Consider the following 8,116-nt stretch of genomic DNA (forward strand, 5'->3'; position numbering starts at 1 on the left):
CTCATTCTTTAAAATAGGTAGCATTTGAAACAAAAAAAGAAATTTTGGTAGGACATTCATTTTAATCACTGCAATTCTACCCATAAGAGATAGCTGTAACTTATCCCAATTCTTCAAATCTTTCTGTACCCTGATCCACAACTTTTCATAATTATTCTTGTACAATTTTACATTAGAAACAGATAAAGTAACCCCCAAATATTTTACCTTATCAACAACTTCAAAATCTGTTAAATTAACCAAAATCTGCTTGTCCCGGTTAATCATGTTTTTAGGTAATATTTTAAACTGTTAGATTATTTTTAAACTGTGGATAAGTAATTTGTAATACAGGTAGTCCTCGACTGAGCCCAAAATTTCTGTTGCTAAGTGAGATGCTTGCTAAGTGAGTTTTGCCCCATTTTAGCAATAGTACTTAGATTTCTATACTGCTTTGTCATGCTTCACAGCCCTCTCTAAGCAGTTTACAGAGTCAGTATATTGCCCCCAACAATCTGAGTCCCCGTTTTACTCACCTCGGAAGGATGGAAGGCTGAGTCAACCTTGAGCTGGTGAGAATCGAACTGCTGGCAGTCAGCAGAATTAGCCTGCAATACTGCATTCTAACCACCATGGCTCTTTCTTAACACAGTTGTCAAGTGAATCACTGCAGTTGCTAAGCTAGTAACATGGTTGTTAAGTTAATCTGGCTTCCCCACTGACTTTACTTGTCAGAAGGTTGCAGAAAGTCATCACATGACCCTGGGATGCTGCAATGGTCATAAATATAACCTAGTTGCCAAGCAGACAAATGTTGATCACATGACCATGGGGACGCTGCAATGGTCATAAGTGTGAAACACAGTAATAGTCACTTTTAGCAGAAAACTCTAGCTTTGAACAGTCACTAAATGAAATGTAAGTCAAGGACTGCCTGTATAAATAAATGCATTTAAAATTTTTGTATGTTGTCTAATATTTAAAGACTTGCCATATTCTGGGAATCTCATCTGAAATGAACTGTTCTGGAACTGATAATTGCTGAAGAGGAGTGGACTTTCAAAATGCCAGCAAAACAGTTGTGTTTTTCCAAGCGCAATAACTCTTTCACAAACGGGGTCAATAAACTGGATTACTTAAGTTAAATAACATATTATTTATTAAGGAAAGACACACCGCATTCTATAGGATATCTCCAAAGAGAATATGCAGGTACTATATGTGAGTATGGTTACCAGTGTCAAACTGGAAGCTTTTTACTTTGGTTAGAAATAGGCAGTCATCATGTGTCAATTGGGGGAGGGGAGGTGCATTGGTGCAATAACTTTTATTTGTGCATCCATAAAACTAATACTAAAATACTGTTTTTCTACTCTGTTCCACTGTCAGATTGACAAGATTATTTTTACTGCTTCTAACAGGTGTGTGAGGGTGTGTATGGAATAGATCCTTCATTTTCTATAGTTTCGTAATTTATGGCAGCCAAGCTAGGAACCACAGAGTTAATAAATTAAGAAATGTTAGCTAAGGCAAGACTGTACATATTAGATATGTTTGTAAGTCTTCACCACTCTATCTCAGTAGTCAGAAGTCAGAATGTAAAGCGCAAATGCAAACTGTGATCACAAAAGTGCTGAAAATCAGAAGTGTAGACATTAAACTGCAAACAGACCAGTCTCATCTGAGTAATAGTATCACCTCATTAACTTTCTCTAAATTGAAAGTGTATTTTAAATTTATTTCTCCCATCAGATCTTCAACTGTTTATCAAAAAATTGTGTGGCAAAAAAGCCCTCTTGTTTGTCTCATTTGAATGCTAGCCCTTCATAGGTGGGAGAGTATTTAATGACCACATTCAACCTAACAGCCACTTGTCTCAAATTCTACATGGTCTCCTGCTTAAGCAGGGAGTTGGCATAGAAGATCTCCAAGGTCCCTTCCAACTCTATTCTGATTCATTGAACCCCCCCCAAGTGCAATCTCAGATAAGATGTATTAGGAAGAGTAGATGCTGTATGGATGTTATTAAGTATTGTACAATCGATAAATCAAGGCAGCCCAGTATTTGTGCTCATTTACTATACACTTGTTTATATGAATGCAAAGATCAGCTAATCTTTTATCAGTCATGTCTGTTTGTATTACTGTATGTACTACATTTTAAATAACTTTTTATAGATATTTCATGGTGAGCATGATTGATGTCACTTAAATAATTTGGACAGAAGAAAATTGCAGTGAATTATAATGGCTTACACATTAAAATCTAGTGCTTTATGGGAATTTCTTTTAAAAATATTTTAACAGTGCCTCAGTTTAGTTTACAGTGAATATGCTTTGATAGACCTCAGTTTATTAATATCATTTTTTTCTTTAAAACCTATACATTTAACATTTAAAACACAGAAAATTCATATGCTAGGCCAATGAATGATCAACAGATAAAAGTGAGGCTTTGTATTATTACTGCATTCATGAAAGAAACTCTCTGAATGGAACTAAAATATGTGAGATGGGATTGTTGCAGAGGGGGAAAATGCCTCAGCTAAACAGATTGACCAACAGAGTTAAAAAGCTTTGACCTACTTGTAGGAGGACATAAGATTAGCTTAATGACATATTAGTAATCTGTATGCTGGCAAACTATCATTAAATCACATGCATCTGTTTCTTGTTAGGCCCCTGAGCTACTGCTAAGGGTGTGGATGTTTTGAAGAACTGCAGATAATGAAATGCATATAACCAGCAATTTAGCAAGGCCAAGATCTTTAGAAATAAATTGGATTTATTACATCCACTGTTACAACAATCTGCCAAAAGTCTATATGATATGGGAATCTTCTGCGTAAATTCTAACAAAAACAGTTCCTTAACTGAGACTAAATGCCAGAAAAAAATGTATTATATATATTAAGATATGCTTCCATACATTTTTTAAAAAAAGATGTTTTAGTTAATTGCACAGTTTTAGGTTCAAAAGTCAATAGATATATTTTCTGTCACTATTATATTATTTTGAAATCTGTGATAAGTTATGAAATGTTGTTTTTTGAACATTTTTCTACACTAAATAAATTGTATGGGATAATTTAGACCTTAGAATTGATGGAGAAATAGCTATATCAGGGGTGTCAAACTCAATTTCATTGAGGGCCACATCAGCATTGCAGTTGCCCTCGGGGGGGCAAGGGTGTGTGGCCAGGGTGGGTGTGGCCTACTAGGTGGGCATGGCCAGCTCTACATCTCTACATCTCCTGGGCAGGAGTGGGACAGATCTGAGGGTCTCTAGGGCAGAAGGAGGTGGGACCGGGGCAAGCACCAAGGCATGGTCCATTTCTTCATTCCTTACAAAGGGTGACACCTCCCCAGCATGCACCCGGGGGTGACCCGGCAGGGGCTGGTTCCTCGCTGTTTCTAGATAGCCTTGTGGAGCTAAGACTGAATGCGTTTCAGCATAGATGGCCACCACAAAATTGTACATTGGCTCCCGGCTGGCCTGGGCCAGGGCCAAAGCTGCGGGGGCTGTTCCCTCACTGTTTCCAGGATGGTTTTGCAGGCCATATGAAACTACTTCACGGGCCGCGTGTTTGACATGTCTGAGCTATATGAAAGATTTGCATGGATACTAGAAGTTTTCCTTTTATAAGTTACTGGATAATAATGATGAGTTTTAATCATTTTTGGTGTTAAAATATACATATGTTTGTGTCACCTACTAGCTGTATTTACAGTTACATTAATATTTTGATTTGGTCTGGTGTATTTTCAGACTCCTAGACATTTGCATTATTAAAGTGGATCATTAAATCCCATGAGACCAAAAGCCCACAGTCTTTACAAATATTTGTTAACAATATATTGGTTGGATATAAACTCTGGATGGAATAAGGAACTGAACTACCATTTTATTTAAATAATGGGAAAATATTGCAACTTGAATATCAAAATCTCACCAGATTTCAGGTTATATAGCAAAAAAATATTTCAGGTATATTGCACGGCATGGGTCCATCCCACTGGGATTGGTCCGTCTCACCCATGCTAGCAGAGGAGATATGCTGTGGGCCCCATTGACCCGATTATTCCAGCTATCTGTGTCCAGGAGTAGGGCCTTCTCTACCATTGCACCTGCCTGCTGGAACCTCTAGCCCTCAATGCGAGGTTGGCCTCAACCCTCCTAAGAGCCTAAAGACCCATCTCCGCCAGTTAGGGGCTCCAACGGGGAAGCATCACAGTGGAGGTGGTTGATTGATTAGCAAAGATCCCACCTCTCCTTCATCTTGTCCCTGCCCTCCCCATCTGTAATTGTATCATAATGTTTGGCATTAAGTTATATTACCCTGCATGGTAAGATGGGAGGCCAATACATTTTATAAATAAATAAATATTTGACCCCATTGTGTTTGTACAGAAAAAGAATGAGTAAATCATTATGTTGTTGCAGATGCAGCCAGAATATTGCTCAATTGAAATGTGGTTTTCAATGTCCTAATGTATTTATGTTCTGAGAAGAAATAGATTCATATATTAATGTGACCTTAGGACAAGATTTAATACTTCCAGACATTCATATTCTTTTCAACCGTTACATGAAAATTGGAGTTTCATTGTATTTATTGCTAAAAGGCTAGCCCTTTAACATTGGAAAGGGAAATTTACAGCCCAAATTACTCAGTGGATTGAAGACCTGTTACAATAATGAAGAAGTTGCTTAAAGATTTAAATTATACAAGAACAGTTAAAATAAAATATGGTTATTCTTTACTGAAACTTCTTGTGGGTGAGTGGGTGGGCAGATGGATGGAGAGAGAGAGAAACTACACTCACACATACTTGCATGTAGCTTTTTTCCTGTTTTTTTTTTTTTTTGTTCTGTTTTTAAAAAGAGAAAGGTCACCTCAGGAAGTGTTTTTGGGGTTGCAGTCTAAATGAAAAGTTAAATAATACAACATATATAAAATCAAGGCTTTTTTTGTCATAGAACGCACCGGAATAGAGTTCTGGCACCTTTTTTCGATGGATTTTCCAGAGTTGCATTCTTTTCCTATTATTGCCTTTCCTATCCTCGTTTGCTTTTGAAAATGCTCTGCTGGCGGTACGGTGTGAGCAGGGTCCCCTCTGGTTCTGTCTGCTTCCTCTAGGACAGGCATGTCAAATGCCAGCCTGCGGGCCGAATGCATCATACTGAAACTGTGCCCATCCCGTTGCCAGCAATGGGAGAAAAGTTGCGATATGTTGCGCGATGTCCCATGACGTCGCGAGTTTGACATGCCTGCTTCAGGAGGAGCCATGAGGCACCGGAGCACCACAGCCAGAGTGTGGCTTGATTGGCTGGGTCAGACCATGGGGTGTGGAAGCTGATGGTGGCAGTGGGAGACACATAAACATGGAGGGTGAGTGAGTCTTTTGCCTCCCCTTACAGAAGGTGGGGTGTGTGTGAGGTTAAAAGGAGGCAAAGCGAGAGGAAAAAAAGGTGGCTGGCATGGAAGCTTGCCCGACAGCAAAACTTTACTGTTTCGTTTCCTTGTTCCTTAGTTCAAAGGGTGAGATGTCTACAAAAATCTCTTTTTAGTCTTTTATACTTTATATTCAAACTGCAGAGCGGAAGAATAAGAATAAAGCTAATGTCTTGTGATTTGGAGGTTTTATTAATATTAATTATGTATTGGTCAGATGTAAAGGTAGAACTGCAATATGAGGTTTAATCAGATTTATTTGTTAAATTGGGTTTAACTTTTTTTAAAAGTTTTTTATTAATAAAACAGTTAAAACAAAAAGGACATAATGTGTCATTCCAGTATATATAATCCTAACAATTTGTTCCTTGTCATACTTATAATTCCTAATCTCTATATATACATATTTTCCTATATAATACAGTCTCAAATTCGTTTCTCTAAATACTAGCATACAGTTTTATATACCACAATCTTAACACTAACTTAAAGCCCGAACAGTTCTCATACCACCAATAAAATTTGTCCCAGATTTCAAAATAGTCCGTTTCTGTCTTGTCCTTTAATTCCATAGTAAGCCTATCCATATCAGCACACAATAAGATTTTATGTAGAATCTCTTCTTCTGTTGGAATTTCTTTATTTCTCCAGTTTTGTGCATAGGCCAATCTGGCAGCCGTGAAGAATGTAACATTAAGTAAAGTGCCCCTTTATCGTATTTCTGCATGGTAACACCTAGTAAGAAGAGTTCTGGTTTTAGCTCTACCTCTGTCATTAGTATTTCCTCTAGCCATTTTTTAACTTTGTTCCAAAAGTCACGGGCTTTCGGGCACTCCCACCTCATATGATAATATGTCCCTCTTGCCAAATTACATTTCCAGCACATAGGGGAGATGTTTGGGCCCATTTTAGCTAGTCTTGCGGGTGGGAAGTGCCATCTATAAAACATTTTGTAAAGGTTTTCTTTGTAGGATGTGGCCAGGGTGAGCTTCCTGTTTCGTGCCCATAGTTCTTGCCAGATATGCAGATCAGAGTTGAGATCAAAGTCCCTGCTCCACGTTAACATGGTTTCTTTTACCTGTTCTTCGTACATTGCCTGATCTAACAAATAATGATATAACTTTTTAATCATTTTATCCTCAGTATCTAATAGTATTTTATCCAACCCTATCAATTCTATTTTTATGCCTAATTCTTTTTTGTCTTTCCAACATCTCACCTGTAATTGAAGGTATGCCCACCATTCTAATTCTATCCCTTCGTCTTGAAGAGTTTTCCTGGATTTCAATTCCTCTTTCTCATCTAGTACGTTTTTATATGTCATAATCTTCCCTAATTGAATAAACTTTGGATGTACATATATTTCTAACGGTGAGATCCAGCCAGGGACTTGAGTATAGTTTGGTTGCCAGGTTTTGACCCATACATCAATTAAAGCCCGTCTAATATAGTGCCTGCGAAAATATTTATGTGACCTATATTTCTGGTCCCATAGCATAGCATGCCATCCTATTTGTAGGTCATGACCTTTCAAACATAGTAATCTCCTGTTCTTCAAAAGTATCCAATCCCGCACCCATATTAAAACTATGGCCTGATAATATTTTTCCATGTCAGGGAGGCCAAGTCCCCCCCTCTCCTTCGAATCCTGCAATAATTTTAATTTGATCCTCGCTTTTTTTCCTTGCCAAATAAATTAGTGAATAATTTTGTTAAGGTTTTGAAAAAAATTTTTATCCAATTTTATGGGTATACATTGAAACAGAAATAAGATTTTCAGTAACACATTCATTTTAATTGCAGCTATTCTGCCCATGAAGGAGAGCTGTAAGTTGGCCCAAGTATCTAAATCAGCTTTAATTTGTTCAATTAGTTTATCATAATTGTCTCTCTTAAGTGTAACACATCTAGCGGTTGTATCCCTAAATATTTTATTCGTAATTTGAATACCTATTCTATCAGCCAATTCATTTTTCTGTATTTTAGTCATGTTTTTGACGAGCATTTTAATTTTTTCTTTATTTATCTTCAGAACTGCTATTTCCTCATATTTACTCAACACTTCCATCAATCTTATCCCTGATTGCAATGGCTCTTCAATTATAAAAACTAAATCGTCTGCAAAAGCTTGCATTTTAAACGTTTCTTTCTTGATCTCTAAACCTTTGATCTGTCTATCTTCGAATTACTCTGATCAATACCTCTAGGGATAATATAAATAACAATGGCGATAACGGGCAACCTTGCCTTGTACCTTTTTGAATTGGAAAGCTATCGGTTGTTTCTCCATTAATTATTACTTTCGCTGCCTGATTAAAATAGACTGATTTAAACATGTTTATAAAGTTTTCCCCAAAGTCCATATACGACAATTGATTAAACATAAAATCCTATTTCACATTATCGAAACCTTTTTGTGCATCAAGAAAGATTAAACTCATTTGCTTTTCACTGTGCACCTCATAATACTCCAGTATATTCAAAACAATCCTAACATTATTTCTTATGTATCTTTTTGATAAAAAGCCATTTTGATCAGAGTGTATAAAATCTGCTAGAAATCTTTCAAGTCTTTGCACCATTATAGCCATAAAGATCTTATAGTCTGAGTTTAATAATGAAATGGGTCTATAGTTTTTAATATGCGCCAGGTCTGTATATTCCTTAGGAATCAGAGTAAG

This window comes from Crotalus tigris, unplaced genomic scaffold (genome assembly GCF_016545835.1).
Source record: "Crotalus tigris isolate CLP2741 ecotype Arizona unplaced genomic scaffold, ASM1654583v1 scf7180000023581.319791, whole genome shotgun sequence".
Lineage (NCBI taxonomy): Eukaryota > Metazoa > Chordata > Lepidosauria > Squamata > Viperidae > Crotalus > Crotalus tigris.